The sequence below is a fragment of the Musca autumnalis genome, unplaced genomic scaffold (assembly GCF_047663935.1).
Source record: "Musca autumnalis isolate F117 unplaced genomic scaffold, ASM4766393v1 scaffold_3, whole genome shotgun sequence".
In the NCBI taxonomy this organism is placed as follows: Eukaryota; Metazoa; Arthropoda; class Insecta; order Diptera; family Muscidae; genus Musca; species Musca autumnalis.
This window is the reverse complement of record NW_027411866.1, coordinates 124,420,029-124,436,389: the sequence shown is the minus strand read 5'-3', so window position 1 is coordinate 124,436,389 and position 16,361 is coordinate 124,420,029. Positions and strand designations below refer to the sequence as shown.

Genomic DNA, 16,361 nt, shown 5'->3' with positions numbered 1-16,361 from the left:
GGTGTTTGTTTGTTGGCGAAGTTAGGCTAAACTTGCCATTTAACTCGACTGAGAAAAAAATATATACATATTTATTCAAATTTAAACCAGATTTACTTACCACAGACGTTTAGCTGACTCTGTACCAACAATAGCAGCAACAACAACAAATGCATGCTACCAAATGCTACATTGCAACATCACCACCAGTCAGCCAGCCAGCCGGACATGCACTGAGTTAGCTTATAACAATGTTAAGCTTCTCCAACATATCATAACATTGTTATGTTCTGCCAGGTGATCAAATCAATTGTTGATTGTGTCAAAATCCAACAACAGTAACAACAACAAGCAACAAACAATATCCAACCGTCACAACCAGGACAGGACACAGTGTTAGCGCTGGAGATACACACACAGACACATTTACCACGCAGATGGGGCCATAACAAACGTCCACAATTTAAGGCATTTGAAAAAGATTGAACAACAACGATTCGTAAAATAACGACGATTGTCGACAAACGAAGAAAAGAAAAACGCTATGCCAAAAAAAAAAAAACGAACAACGAAAAACATTAGACACATGCTGAGGTGCCATTTCTTTTCATTTGATCTGTGTAACGTTTGTGGTGCGTTAAGAAAGATTGTCTTGCTTTGGATGATATTAGGGGGATTCACATTTGGATTTTGATTGGTTAAGATTTCGAGACGTTGCACTCAGTGGGCGATTATACTTTGAAATGAGATTAATGGTTCTATGACTGGATTCCAGATTTTGGAAGTCGGAAAGCTTGAGATAGATATGGACAATTTAAATTTAGGAACTTAGCATGTTCAATGGGTTGTGATTCCAAGATTGACGTGGCGAGCAGCGTGAATAATATGGTGAGAACTCCATTTAAATATTTCTGATCTAATAAAGAAAATGCGAATATTTGTCACCAAAAACGGCTTGATTGTATTTCAAAGTATTCTCCAGCATGATTTATAGAATTTGCATGCACTCAAACCAATTGTCGAAACACCTTTTTCCACTCCGATTGAGACACCTCCAAAACATGGGTTTTGAATGCTTCAACAGCACCACCTAGAGATGAAAATCGTTGATCACGCTTTTTTCTTGACGACATTCGGTGCCAAGACTGGACTGTACGGCGGATGACCCATCAAGTTTCTCTCGCATTGTCATGGTGCGCAATGATTCTGGCAAACAAATTGTTGTGTACCACTCAGAAATGACCGTCCTACTTTGCTCAAGCGGAATAGTCGCCACAAACTGGTCATTTCACCGACGAAACAGGCAACGATATGCGTCGAAGTTCTTATTTCACGAACAGCTTCCGTTGGATTTGGCTCATCTTTCGGGCTCATACGCGTAGATCCATAGCCCGACACTTGTGACTTATAAAAGCCATTCGACGCACCGCGATTGATTTTTTTCTTTTTTCAAAAATTCCTTTGCTCCAATCGACACGAACCCTTTTAAGCGATTGCGAAATTGTGCTGGACCGAATGTTCTTTGGCACAACGCCCGTTTTTGAACGGCCTTCACAATGTTGAAGATATCACACGAAAGGATGTCTCCTCGCCTGAAACCACATTTGATACTAAACTTTTAAGATAGTTTTTTTTCGTATTTTAATCGAGGACCCAGTATCAGTCAATTCAGTGTGATAATTAGGGAAGAAAAAACTTGAACATACCGAGGTACTGTTATATGGGGCTACTCATGTTATGTTGTTACGATTACTCGTATTTCCCCCAAATCGAGAAAACCAGAAGAAAATTGTCTCATGTCTTGTTGTTGATTGAACCCATCGTCCGAAGCTAAGATTAGCATCAACTTTGGGCGCCAAATTGTCATCAACAGTAAACGCCAACTTTTCTCAATAAGTTTTTTTTATTATGGTTACACCTAATATCTTTTGAGATATATTTTGTTTATTTTTGTTTTTGTTGTTATTGTTCATTATTATTATTTTTGTCTCCGTTAAAGATTTATGTTTTGTTACGGCATCAAATATTTGTTTAACTTCATTTTTAGTTGATTTTCTTTTTTATTTGCGTTCCTGCCATGCCACTAGAAAGGAAAGAAGAAAAGACATTTGTTTGCTCAAAGAAAACGACTAACTGTCCAGAGGTTGTTAAAACTGTATATAGAGAGCGCAAGAGATGGCAACTGTTGAGTTGAATGGAGTTAGTAAGGCAAACTGGGCCATGAAGCTGCCTCTGTGGTGGAGGGTGGGTGATTTTTATATGGAAAATATATACCCAGCAAAATTTATTTGAAGTTGTTCCTTGTGAAGTAGTGATTGAATAGCTTTTTTTGAAGCAGTCCACGCAGTGTCATGAAAAATGCAGTCCGTTCTTCACATTTTGACAATGTCCGATTTGAATCCATTTCATAAATTTTTCACATTTTAGAAATTTCAAAATTTTGCAAAAAAAAAAAAAAAAAAAAAACTTAAAAAGACAAAGAACATAATTTGTTTCTTGTTAATTATAATAACAGCAATATGTTTGCATCCATAAAAAGTAATTTGTATACAAAAAATAATAAAAGTGATTTCGAACTACATCTTTGTTTGTAGCCAAAGAAGTAGTTGAATCATATGTTGTTGTGATTTATTCACTACAAAGAACTAATCCAAAATGTGTGCTTAAGAAGTAAATTAGACAGTATCCTCACTGCACCATGCCCTTGTAAAAATCATGACTTCTTTCACGTAAAAAGATGTAGTCCGAAATCACTTGCACTCATGATTTAACTACTTCTTTGGCTACAAACATTTTGCTGGGTAGTTTTGACCACATGTTGAATTTTAGTTTCATCTTTGTAACAGGTAAAAATGTTTATTAAATGAATACTACTGCTGCTGCTGCTTGGACTAGCCGTTAGCATGACAATTCAGTTTCTTTAATAAATGTGTGCCATGGGACATGTTAGCTCAGATCTTGTTTTGTAATAAATTGTTATACTCTAAACTAAGCTTAACACCTACGCTTTTGTTAAAAGTAGTGCTTCATTTTCTTTTTGTGGATTTTTGCCTTAGCGATCCTATGGTCGTTTCAACGCTAGTTTGTATCGGTAATGTGTAGCCAAGTCTTTAGGGAATATCTTTGTATCATTTGTGTGGTGTAAAGTTTTTTCTTTGACCAATGTCTTTTTGTCATTTATTTCAAATGTAACTGTTGATTATTTGTGGAAAGGGGTTGTGAGTTCTGCTATTTATTTTGACTAGTCTTTCATTTGAATTTTCAAACTTTGAAGGTTTATCCAATAGAAATATGTGTGGAATTATGTGCCTCCTAATAGGGATATTTCGCAACCACATCGTCAGATTTTGACTATGAAGGAAGGTACAACTTAGGCAAACATAGGATAGCTAGACTTTTTATTCCGTGATATTGCTTTTTAAGCAATATTGATAAAACCCCACTTTTGAGGTAGTTATCGTGATGCTAGATTGCCACCATGGTGCAATGGTAGGCATAAACGCATTGCACGCTGAATATCCGGGTTCGATTCCCAGGTCAAACTACAAATGGTGTTTTAAGACAACCCAACCTGCGACAAAAATCGAAAAATCGATATCAACAAATTTCAATGACAATTCAGCAAATTACCTCTAAACATATCACATTTTAATATTCCAACAATGTTTTTGTAATTTATAACGGTATTAAAAAAAGCAAAACAAAAGAAGTTGACATTTACGTATGATCTCTTAAAGACTTTAAAAGACGCCAGTAATGATTGGTTTACATTTACGAAATCCACTTGATTTCAACTGTCAAATCCTTTGCGTATACGTCAAATGAAAACTCATCTGAAATCCATTGGATTTCATTTGACGTTTAAGCAATGGAATTGACAATTGAAATCGAGTGGATTTCGTAAATGTAAACTTACTATACTGTTTACAAGACAAATAACTAAGAATTTAAAAGATTTTTTTCGAAATGCAAGTTTTAGCTAAAGGTTTTTTAATTAATTTTATATAAAAATCTGCACAAATTATGCACATAAAATGTGCTAGAAACTACATTTTTTAAACTACTTTTTTAGTGGATTTTTTCCAAGTCCTTAAAATTGAAGTTGAGTTCCATCCGATGCCACTCTGAATTCTTTTTGGAGAATGTTCGAAATAGATTCAAGTTTAAAAAAGATTTGGTTCCAGCTGCATACATACATATATTTGCATTTCCACGTGTGATATCAAAAATACTAAAGATGCTTCTGGTCGTTTCAAAGATTATTGTGTTCTTTTGTTTTGTGTTTTAATTGTTTGTTTTGGTTTTTTCGTTCAAGATTTGGATATTTTTGTTTTGGGATCTGATTGTGAGTGTATTTTACACACTTGTATATTTTTGATATATGATTCTCTATATAATATGAAAAAAAAAATGCTTGAGGCGTGAAGTGAGAGGTGGAGTGTGTCTCAGAACATACCCGATAAAAGTATCAGTGGGCTTTGCCGACAGAGATATACCCTCAGCCTGTGTGGATTGAAATAATTTTTTCTCAAAAAAAAAAAACTTATGTATTTAGGGTGGTTTTCACAATTTTGGGTGTATAAAAATTTGCTGAGATATCGATAGATAGGGCTTTTTTGTCACTCTAACCAGCGAAAAACATAATATCGCTGTAAACAGGGCCACTAGGAAAACCTTCGGTGAAAATTTCCAAAGGATCCCCGAACCACACAAAAATGTTGAACATTTATGTGGGTGGTGCCACAAAAATTGGACAGCCACTACATATGGTGCCATACGGGTTCGTTTACAACTTTCGGGCTTTTATCCAACATTTTGTTTGTGAGGTACCCGAAGGAATGGACTAATATAGCCCATATTCGAACCTGATCTGTATTTCGTAGATATATTAGGTTGTGTAAAGTATGGACCAAATCGGCCACTCCCATCAAGAGTTATCGTGCGCACAATTTTTCCGAACATTTTTGAACTTTTGTGGGGGGAGGTACCTAAAGGAGTGGACCGATATCGAACATGAACTAAGTTTGCACAAAATATTACGAAGACAGGCAGTGAATACAAGTTGCTACATCAAAGCGATTTGTGAAAAGGTCCTAAAGTGAACTTTTCCGAAATTTTGTGTGGGAGGTACCCAACGAGTGGACCGATTGAGTCCATATTAGAACCTCATCTAAGTCTGGTAGAAATTTCACTATGTGCAAAGTATGTACTAAATCGGTTACTCCCATCAAGAGTTATCGTGCGCACAATTTTTCCGAACATTTTTGAACTTTTGTGGGGGGAGGTACCTGAAGGAGTGGACCGATATCGAACATGAACTAAGTTTGCACAAAATATTACGAAGACAGGCAGTGAATACAAGTTGCTACATCAAAGCGATTTGTGAAAAGGTCCTAAAGTGAACTTTTCCGAAATTTTGTGTGGGAGGTACCCAACGAGTGGACCGATTGAGTCCATATTAGAACCTCATCTAAGTCTGGTAGAAATTTCACTATGTGCAAAGTATGTACTAAATCGGGTACTTCCTTCAAGAGCTATCGTGCGACCAAATTTTCCGATCATTTCCGAACTTTTGTGGGGGAGGTACCGGAAGGAGTGGACCGATATAACCCATCTTCGAACTTTAACTAAGTTTGGACAAAATATTACGAAAACCAAATTTTGGACCGAATCGGTTGATCCGTACGAGAGTTATTGTGCGCTCCAGCCAGACAGACGGACGGACGGACATGGCTAAATCAACTCCAAATTGTCTGAAACACATTTCGTCAAAACATACATGGGGTCTAAAACCGTTATTTCGATGAGGCGCATTTTGCCCTTATGAAAGTGTATATACCCTCGTTAGCATAAATGATGAGGGTATATACCCCCACCATGAAATATTCTAACCTCAAATGGAATAATTTCTTTCCTTTCCTGTCCACAATATCAGGCGGAGACTTTTTTGACCACTGAGAACTCCAAATAGGAAATTACAACCAATTCAGGCCGAAAATGTAGATAAAAACATAAAAATACCTGAAATCGGGAGGTACAGTTGTTTGGGGCTATACCAAAACCTGGACCTATGACCACAATTTTTGGCGCAGAAGGTTTTTGACCACTGAGACCTGCAAAAAGCAGATTACACCCATTTTGGGCCGAAAATGTAGATAAAAGCCTCAAAATACCTGAAATCGGGAGGTACCGGTGTATGGGGGCTATAACAAAACCTGGACCTATAACCACAATTGTTGATCAAGAAGGTTTCTGATTACTGGGAACGCCAAATATCAAATTACAGCCAATTCGGACTGAAAATGTTGATAAAAGCTTCAAAATACCTGAAATCGGGAGGTACCGTTATATGGTGGCTATACCAAAACATGAAGCTTTATTGACGATTTTTGGTGGAGAAGTTTCGCGGCTACTGAGAACCTTAAGTGTCAAATTACAGCTAATTCGGTTGAAAATTGTGGCTAAAATACTTAAACAAAAACACAAACATTGTTCCACAACATCCCATACGGGACAAGGGAGACTTCTCTCATATCAATGAGTGCACCACGATTCATATTTAGCTCAATGATATGGGACCTACTGTTTATCGCCGAGTCCGAACGGCGTGTCTCTAGACACCACTTAAGGAGAAGTTTTTCAAGGCTGAAATACTCAGGAAATGTCGCCAACATTACTGAGGGGTATTTTGCCACCGTTGAAAATTGTTTGATGTTGCCTGGCCAGGGAAACGAATCCCCGACCTTCTGCGTGCAAGGCGGGCGCGCCTACCATTGCACCACGGTGGCACCCAAATACTTAAAATACCGAAAATCGGGAGGTACTGTTATATGAGGGCTATACCAAAACATGGGCCTATATTGACGATTTTTGGTGAAGAAGTTTCGCGGCTACTGAGAACCTCAAGTGTCAAATTACAGCTAGTTCGGTTGAAAATTGCAGCTAAAATCCTCAAAATACCGAAATACCTGAAATGGGGAGGTACCGGTGTATGGGGGCTATAACAAAACCCGGACCTATGACCACAATTGTTGATCAAGAAGGTTTCTGATTACTGGGAACCCCAAATACCAAATTACAGCCAATTCGAGCCGTAAATGTAGATAAAAGCATTAAAATACCTGAAATCGGGTGCTATCGCTATATGGGGACTATAGGAAAAACTGGACCCATATTGATGACTTTTTATACCCTCAGCCTTTAGGCTAAAGAGGGTATTTACACTTTGATACGACCAAAAATGTGCCTCATCGAAATAATGGTTTTAGACCCCAAGTATGTTTGTACGATATCCGTTTCAGACAATTTTGAGTAGATCTAGCAATGTCCGTCCGTCTGTCTGTCCGTCTGTCTGGCTGGCTGGTGCGCACGATAACTCTCGAACGTATCAATCGATTCGGTTCAAATTTTGCGTATCGAAATATTTTGTCCAGATTCGATTTAAGTTCGAAGATGGGCCATATAGGTCCACTCCTTCAGGTACCTCCCCCACAAATGTTCAAAAATTGTCGCAAAACTTGTGCGCAAGATAACTCTTGTATGGAATAACCGATTTGGTCCATACTTTGCACATCGTGTATTTTTACCAAACTTAGATGAGGTTCCAATATGGACTCAATCGGTCCACACCTTCGGGTACCTCCCACACAAAATTTCAGAAAAGTTCAGATCAGGATCTGGTCTCGAATCGCTTTGATTTTTGTTAACGCAAGTTGAATTCGCTGTCCTCTATACGACGCTGCAAATTTCATTAGGGGCAAGTCCATACTTCCTGAGAAAATAGCCTGAAAGTTACAGAAAACCCTATGACACCGTGTGTAGTGGTTGGAGCGCAAGATAACTCTCGAACGGATCTGCCGATTCGGTCCAAAATTTGGCTTTTATAATATTTTGTCTAAACTTAGTTCAAGTTCAAAGATGGATTATATCGGTCCACTCCTTCCGGTACCTCCGGTACCTCGGTGGAAGCGCCATATAATTCTCGAACGGAAATGACGATTCCGCCCGAAATTTGGTCTTCGTAATATTATTTCCAAACTTACTTTAAGTTTGTAGATAAACCGTATCGGTCCACTCCTTTAGGTACCTGCCCCACAAAAGTTCGAAAATATTCGGAAAATTGTGCGCACGATAACTCTTGATGGGAGTGACCGATTTGGTCCATACTTTACACATTCTCATAATATCTACCAGATATAGATCAGGTTCGAATATGGACTATATTTGTCCACTCCATCCCGTACCTCCCACACAAAATTTTGGATAAGTTCACTTTAAGACCTGCTATTGAATCACTTTGATTTTTGTTGAAGCAACTTGCATTCGCTGCCTCAATTACGATGGTAAAAGTTGTTTCAGGGGCAAGTCCATACTTGTTGAGAAAACAGCCCGAAGGGTGTAAAAAGCCCCTATGGCACCCCCATGGTCTATGTCGTTGCGTTACTTTAAGTGGCTTTTCCGCAAAATTTTTGAACTTTAATCCTAATCAACATTTTTGTCGGTTCACACGACCAAAATGTTGAAACCCCCTAAATACATAAGTTTTTTTGTGAAAAAGGTGTTTCAATTTGCACAGGCTGAGGGTATATCTCTGTCGGCAAAGCCGACTGATACTTTTTTACTTGTTATACTTATCTTAAGCATTTACTGAAAAAATCAGATCGATTGGACGATCAGAAATATTTTTGTAGCACCTTCCCATGCATGTGGGACCACTGTGCACAGTTCGTACTCGGCGCACAGTGGTTCAGAATCGCTTTTTCCTGGTCAAAACTCTGTAACTTTTGAACAGATAGAAATATTTTCATTTCATTCATTTCAGCTTTCCGCCTCAATAAAAGCCACTAAATTAGGTCTAGCGGTTGCAGAGGAATTCAAGGTCAAAATTAAAAATTTATGTTTTTCATATTTTGCATCAAACTATGAGTGTTTTTGAGTTTTTCATATGTTCTAACTATTTAAAAAAGGTCAGAGGTCAATAAACAAACCATAAAAACACAAAAAATATTGGAAAAAAATCAAAAATTTTTATTTTTTTTTTAATTTAATTATTTTCCTAAATAAAATATACTCCGAGTCTTCATAAAACTCTTATAAAACTCATATATTAAAAAAATTGCCATTTATGTGAAAAAAGCTATAATTTATATGGGAAACGGTATGGAGAAAACACATATTTTTACATGTAATGTAATTTCAAAAAAATGTAAAAAAGTGTTAAACGGACGGAACGGGTTGGGTACAAAAGTATATATGGGCTGAAATATGACGCTCTCCTTTTTTATTCTGTGAAAACGGAACATTGTTCTAAGCTGTTCCTTTAAAGTTGTAGTCCACTAAACTTGGAATTTCACTAACATTTAGTAAGTTAAAACAGTTCTTAAGGGCAACAATCTTACCTCTCTAACAAAAAAACAATGAACACAATATTTGTTATAGTTTCTGAGAAGTAGCTGTTTCTTTCTCTAGAAATTTACAAAAATTGCGTATTTTGTAAAATTGGGAAACATTTTTTGTCTTAAGGAGTACGCCTCGCCCACACCTTTCAATATTTTGATCTAATTCACAACAAAAATTGGGGCTTTTGGCCAGGAAAATCGATTTCTGAACCACTGTGCAGCGTAGGTCTCACATTATTGATCCGATTTGAAATGGTATGCACTCAACGATATGAGAGAAGTCTCTCTTTTTCCTTTTGGGAGTTTTGTTATTGGATTATCATGATGCTATATAAAAAGCTGAATTGACCTGATTTTCTAAACTATCCCAAAATTTTTTGGCTTTTATTCCACATCCTCTCTCAAACTCACAGAAACACACACTAGGTGGTTGTTGTTATTACTTCTTGTCTAAGAAAATGTTGATTACTTGTAACGAATGGTCATAAAATACCATAATTACAAAATCAACAACAAGATCAAATAAGTTTGTTTTTTTTTTCAAAATTTACAAGCCTGCCAGTTAAAGCCAGAAAACATGATATAAATTCAAGCACTTGACGGGATCACAGAAAAACACACTCAAACAAACACTGAAAACAAGTACAAAAACGGTAGCCGAAATTACCGTTTTACAAAACACAGATTTTTTCTGCTTCTTGCGATACATAAATCTGTTTAATTATAATTAAATTTGTTGGATGTTGTTTGGTTGTATTAAATGACCAAATAACAAACTACTAGGCATTTGTAGCGTTTTTTTTTTATAACTTGTCTTTTGTGTCTGCATGTTAATTAATGTTTCGTGTAATTTGTTTAACAATTACATGAACATTTATAGTTTAAGCTATAGATTTGATTGCATTGCAGCGATAATTGTTTGACCTGAACTGTGCGACTTTTGACTAGTGCAAACAACTTGTTGCAATTTTTTAAGAAGAGGAAAATTCTTAAGTGGCCTCCACAACATTCTTGATGGGAAAATTGTTGTCCAAATATTTTCCTGAAAATCGGATCGTATTTTGATATTTCACTAGGATACTAATGTCACGCGCTCCTTATTACTATTTTTGTGTATTTTTTAAATATTTTTTTTTATAAACGAATAATTTATTTTTTCTTTTTCACTTTCAGGTAAGCCACTATCTTAGCATAATTGCACTGCAAGCAGTAAGTCTATGTTTTATTTTCTGTTTAATTAAAATTGAATTTATTTCATGATCAGAATTAAGATAAAGATAAGTTAATTTGAGGTGGATCGATATCGCCTGTCATGAATGAACATTTGTTTGGAAATAAAAACTGGAAGATATTGGCACGAGCCACAAAACGAAAAACATGAAATAACTTCTTCTTACCACAAATACAAAAAAAAACTGGAACAACAAAACTATCTTGCAGTCCACATAACAAAAAGAACGAACAAAAAACACCATCACACAAATCATCTGGTTAAAGATCATGATGCAATAACAACAACAAAAACGAAAAATATATATGCCACTGGGTTAAAATGTTTATTAAAAGAAATTGTCTGGATGTGTTTCTTATAGCATCAGCGGCAACAACATTAAAGGCAATCACCCTCAATGCCCTGCCATTAAACTTTGTTGATATGTTTTTTGTATTCCCCCCAATTCGTTTTGCTCAAGCAGAAGCATCTTTTGCTGTTTTCCTCCTTTGATTCCGTTCTCTGCGATGAAGATCAGCAAACAACATTTTTTTTGTTTCTTTTAAACACACAACAGTTATGGGGGTCCATCATGTTGCGGCTGATTGCTGCTGTTGCTTCTCTTTGAGCGTTTCCATATGAATATTTTAAGGACTCCCTAATGTTTTGCCATGCTTGTTATAAATGTTGGGTTTTTGTGCTTTTTTTGTGGAATTGAATTTTTGTGTTTTTTTTTGAACACATGAAAAATTCATTTGTTGTTGTACTTGGTGGCGTTGACGAGGTCTGAACAACATCACCTTCACGGAACCAAACAGATAACATATACACAACACACCTGCTGTTGCTGCTGATTGTTGTTGTCGGAAATAAAATTGGAGGAATGACGTTCGTTGGCGGTGTTTGGTCTCTTTTGCTCCACCAAGGCGATGCAGTCAAACTAAAAGTTTACGAATTTTTTCTTTAAAGCAAAAATTGGTTAAATACACACAGAAAGTATATGGTTATAGGAACAATATTATGTATAAAATAACTATAGTTGTGGTAGCTACATAGAAAAATAATTTGGCTGCAGAAAAGTTATTACTATATATTTCTGTAAAATTACCATTATTTTGTGGCTGCTTTTTTGTGAATGTAAAATTGGATTCAATTATTTACTTCATGAAAAACATTGCAAATTTGGCCGGTATATCCATGTTTGACTGTATTGGATATTTCTTTTGCCATGTTGTTCTATTGCCAGATCGCTTAGAGAGATCTGTTTTAGTTATTATTTTTTAAGTTAATATTTTGCAATTATCTTTATCTGCGCCATAGAATGCAACTGTGGCGGAATTTTTTAATCCCTGACTGATGTGGTTAATCTCATGGACAAACTCAGTTACTAATATTTCGGACCGGGATTTTCTCCCGCCGTTCACTAAATATTTAGGATTACTTACTATTTGTTACTATTTGTTGTTTAGGATTACCGAAATGCTTTTCTGTACAGAACTATGGGTTACCCGCATGACATCCCATCAATAAGTTTGCAATTCAATCACCAGTGTAAACGCTATTAAAAAATAGTCCCGCTCCGCCGTGAAAAAAAAAAAACTTTAAAAGACTACATTGGTTGGTATCGCTTACCTGTCAATCTAAGAATCCGATGGATGAAATTAAAGAACTTCGGTCGTTATGCCAAAATGTGGACCTATGTATGTGGATAAGTTTTTTTTAACTAAAAGAAACCATAAGTGACAAATAAGAGCTATTTCGGTCGAAAAATGTAGATAAAGTCCTCAAAGTACTGCGATATGGCGATGGTACCAAAATGTGGATATAGCAAGTATGAAAGTATCAGTCAGCTGTGCTGACGGAGATACAACCTCAGCCACTGACCAAAAAAAAAAAATAAAATAAACCAAACCAAACACAATAATTATGCCATTATCTTACGAAGTATTGACTTACTCCGAAAAAATTGTTCCGTGAAAATGTAAATGAGGCCGGTCGAACAACCTACAGAAAAAAGAATCAAAACGATGTGAGAGAAGCTCTTAAATTTCACATTATCCAACCTGATACAGGACTGGATGAAATAATACGATGTGCAAAGTTTGCAAAAATCAGAAAATCTCAGCGAGAATTATCTTGCGGATTTGCCAATTTGGTTGTTGCCGTCAGGGTTTCTTGGAGCTTTAAGGACAATATCTCCGAAAGTAAAGACTTGCGCAAGAAAAAATTGTACCGTCGTAAAGGGGGCCGCAAGGACAAGTTACTGAAAAAAATTCCAAATGATCCGAAGGGGGAAGACTAAATACCAAATTTTAGCCATTTCAGTGAAAACATGACGATTCTCTAGAGTAGAGTTTTATCTTCAAAAAAATTGATATTCCGAATCCAAGCAATATCAGACCACAAATTTTACGTTAGGACTTTCCGACTATACGATACCCTACACCACCACGATTTCTATAAAATTTGGCGAAATTTTTTCTAGACCAAATTTCATTAAAATATCTGTTCAATACATGAAATCGGGCAAACATATATGGAAGCTGTATCCAAATCTGAAACTTTATCAAAAAATTTGGAGGACTTATTTCCAGTCCAAATTCCCGCACTCACTTAGAATTTCATCAAAATTGGACATACATACATAGCGATGCTGGTGCACCAAATACCTCAAGTCGGGCGAAAATGTATGTGGGAGTTATATCCAAATCTAAATCGATTTTATTCCAATGACTAAAAAATTATCTTCAATTTCCAGCTAAATCGGACAATAATTGCGAATTGTACTTTGATCACAAATATACATGGACATACGAACGGATATGCATAAATCGAATCAGAAAGTGATTCTATGTACAATATCCCTTAAAGGAACTATGGGTCTATCTCTGTTCCTTTTGCATGTTACATACAAATGCAGAAATACATAATACCTCTTACCACAGTGTGGCGTAGGGTGTAAAAAATAGTGGCATTAAACTTTTGACATTCACAGATTATGTATCCTTAGTATGCCTAAAATATCTCAATATTACTATTTCCCTCTTAAAACAGACACTTTTTGAAATAGCATTGCCATGGTTTGGATTCCGGGCAACGTCATAACATCTTTTAAGTGAAAGTAGAAAAAATTTGACCCAGTTATAGTGACTATAAACTTCACTGTCAAACTGAAACTCAAAGCTACCCAAACGGCTAACGGCTACCTAAAAATTCCTTTTTTTCTTCTACGGGCAAAAATGATCCACAAGAACACAAACCCCAGGCATAGTAGCGAAAGCGAAACATAAACAACATCAAAGGCATCAACAAATTCTAAGTTGACCAAGCGGCACATATTCACACATACGAAATATAAAAATAAGGCCAAAAAAGTGAGCAATACCAACATATTGCATCCTGCCGAGGTGATTCACTTTCAGTGAATGAATGGACTTGGGTATTGTTCGGCTTACCAAAACTCCCATGTCGTCACACCAGACATTGGTGACAGACATTTCGGGTTTTAACTTTGCCAGCCTCCGCAGAAACAAAAAAACTGATGCCGTTTTTATTGTTTCTCTTTTATTTCGGTTTCACAAATCTTTGGTGCTATCCTTATGAACAAAAGGAGAAAAGGCACAAACACTAAATAGGGCCAAAAGCGAAATAAAAACGAAGTAAAACAATAACAACTTGTTACCAATTTTAACACACGTTTATTTCGTTTAAACAAAGGATGGTGATCGCTTCTGTCACACATGGATGATGCATCATGGGGACTTTAAAGCTAACAGTAGTTTTGTTTGTCTACTTGATGTTCTGTTGTGTATGTACATTTGTGTGCGTTTTATATTTGGGTAATGGGTATTCGAATAAATATCTTTTTTCTTGACTTGCCTGCGATACTTGTGTCGACATGTGTTCAAACACTTTTGAAAATATAAAATTCCTACAAAACCCCAAAAAAAAAACACACATTGGAATATTATGTGAGTGTTAGTGTGTTATCTTTACGTTATGGAAATCCATACCGTTGCATGAGTGCAATACCCCCAAAATATTGGTGATATTTTTTCAGGTGACACGAACTTTATCTTCAGTGTTATATTACAGGTGTAAGTTTGAAAAAAAAAACAACAACAAAACATTAATAAATAATATTAATAAACTTATAGTTATGTTTTGATGATGACCATGAACTTGAGAGAATTAACAAGTTCCTTCAAACAATAGTACCTTCAAATTACAGTTAATTCGATTTTTGGTGGAGAAGTTCCGTAGTTTCGTGACCTCAGAGAACTTCAAGTGTCAAATTATAGCTAGTTCGGTTAAAAATTGTAGCTAAAATCCTCAAAATACCGAAAATCGGGAGGTACCGTTATATGGTCGCTAAACCAAAACATGGACCTTTATTGACGATTTTTAGTAGAGAAGTTTCGTGGCTACTGAGAACTTCAAGTGTCAAATTACAGCTAGTTCGGTTAACAGTTGTAGCTAAAATCCTCAAAATACCGAAAATCGGGAGGTGCAGTTATATGGGGGCTATACCAAAACATGGACCTATATTGACGATTTTTGGCGGAGAACCCTAAATGTCAAATTACAGCTAGTTAGGTTTTGTCGCTAAAATCCTCAAAATACCGAAAATCGGGAAGTACCGTTTTGTGGGGCTATACTAAACCATGGACCTATGTCTATTATTTTTGGAATATAAGTTTGTTGATCACTAGAAACTCTAAATGTATTATAGCTGATTCGGTTTGAAAATGGGACTAAACACATCAAACTACCTGATATCGGGCGGTACCGTTGAATGGGGGCTATACCAAAACGTGGACCGATATAGCCCGTCATCGAACTTGACCTGCCTGCAAATAAAAGACGCATCTTCCCAAAAATTCAGCATCATATCTCCATTTTTGTGGATGCTACAGTGATTACACAGACGGACATGCATAGATCGACTCAGAATTTTCCCCTGATCAAGAATATATACTTAAAATGGTAGCAAATGATTACTTCAATGCTTTACAAACGGAAAACAAACTTAACATACTCTCCTTACTATGGTGGATGATATAAAAATAAACTAAGTAAGCGAGTACTCCTGGTTTAAAGTAAGAGTTTACTCGAAGAGTAAAATCGTGGCATGTTAATCGGGCATGTTGGGAGGGTGGGCATTTTTCAATTTAATTTAATTTTTAATTTACTCGTCGAATAAACATGAATTCTATTTCGAGCATTTTCACTCCCACTCTTTTTTTCTTGCAAAACTCATACTCTTCATGTACCCATACTCGCAAACACTTTTCACACGGGAGAAAAATCGAGCAAGTCTGAAATATGCTTCACCAGTAAAAATATCCCACTCGAATTCGAGTGGGTTTCTCTTGCGAGTAGAATTCAAACGAGTATTTCGGAACTCTGGTTTTAAAACAAGCCGTTCGGACTCGGCAATAAAAAGTAAGTCCCATATTAATGAGCTAATATGAATCGGACGCATTCATAGTTGCGAGAGAAGTCTCTATGAACTATGATTATAACATATATATCCAGCAAAAATTCGGATCCATTTGTCATTACGTAACATATTACAAAGTAATGTAAACAAGCTTCTTTTTCCATTACAAGTAATCTGAAAAGTAATGGGATACTTCTTAAACAAATTACAAAGCAAACCTACTTACTTTGCTCCTCACTAAGTAATGAGGACGGTGGCACAGTGAGTGTGTGTCCGACTATAAATCCTAGGGTTGTGCGTTCAACGCTCACTGTCGGCACGCGAGTTTTTT

The 16,361-nt window shown here is 36.3% G+C and overlaps 1 protein-coding gene across 12 annotated transcripts in view; it reads left to right on the top strand.

Annotated features, from left to right (window-relative positions):
- The window catches only part of mamo (maternal gene required for meiosis), a 698,235-nt gene that overhangs the window by 255,948 nt on the left and 425,926 nt on the right, over window positions 1-16,361 (top strand). Inside the window, exon 2 of one of the 12 annotated variants that reach the window (XM_073974312.1) lies at window positions 10,551-10,586. The exons of the other annotated variants lie outside the window; for them this stretch is intronic. The gene's annotated coding sequence lies outside the window, so the exon portion shown is untranslated. The remainder of the gene's footprint in view (window positions 1-10,550; window positions 10,587-16,361) is intronic. 12 annotated transcript variants of the gene reach the window in all.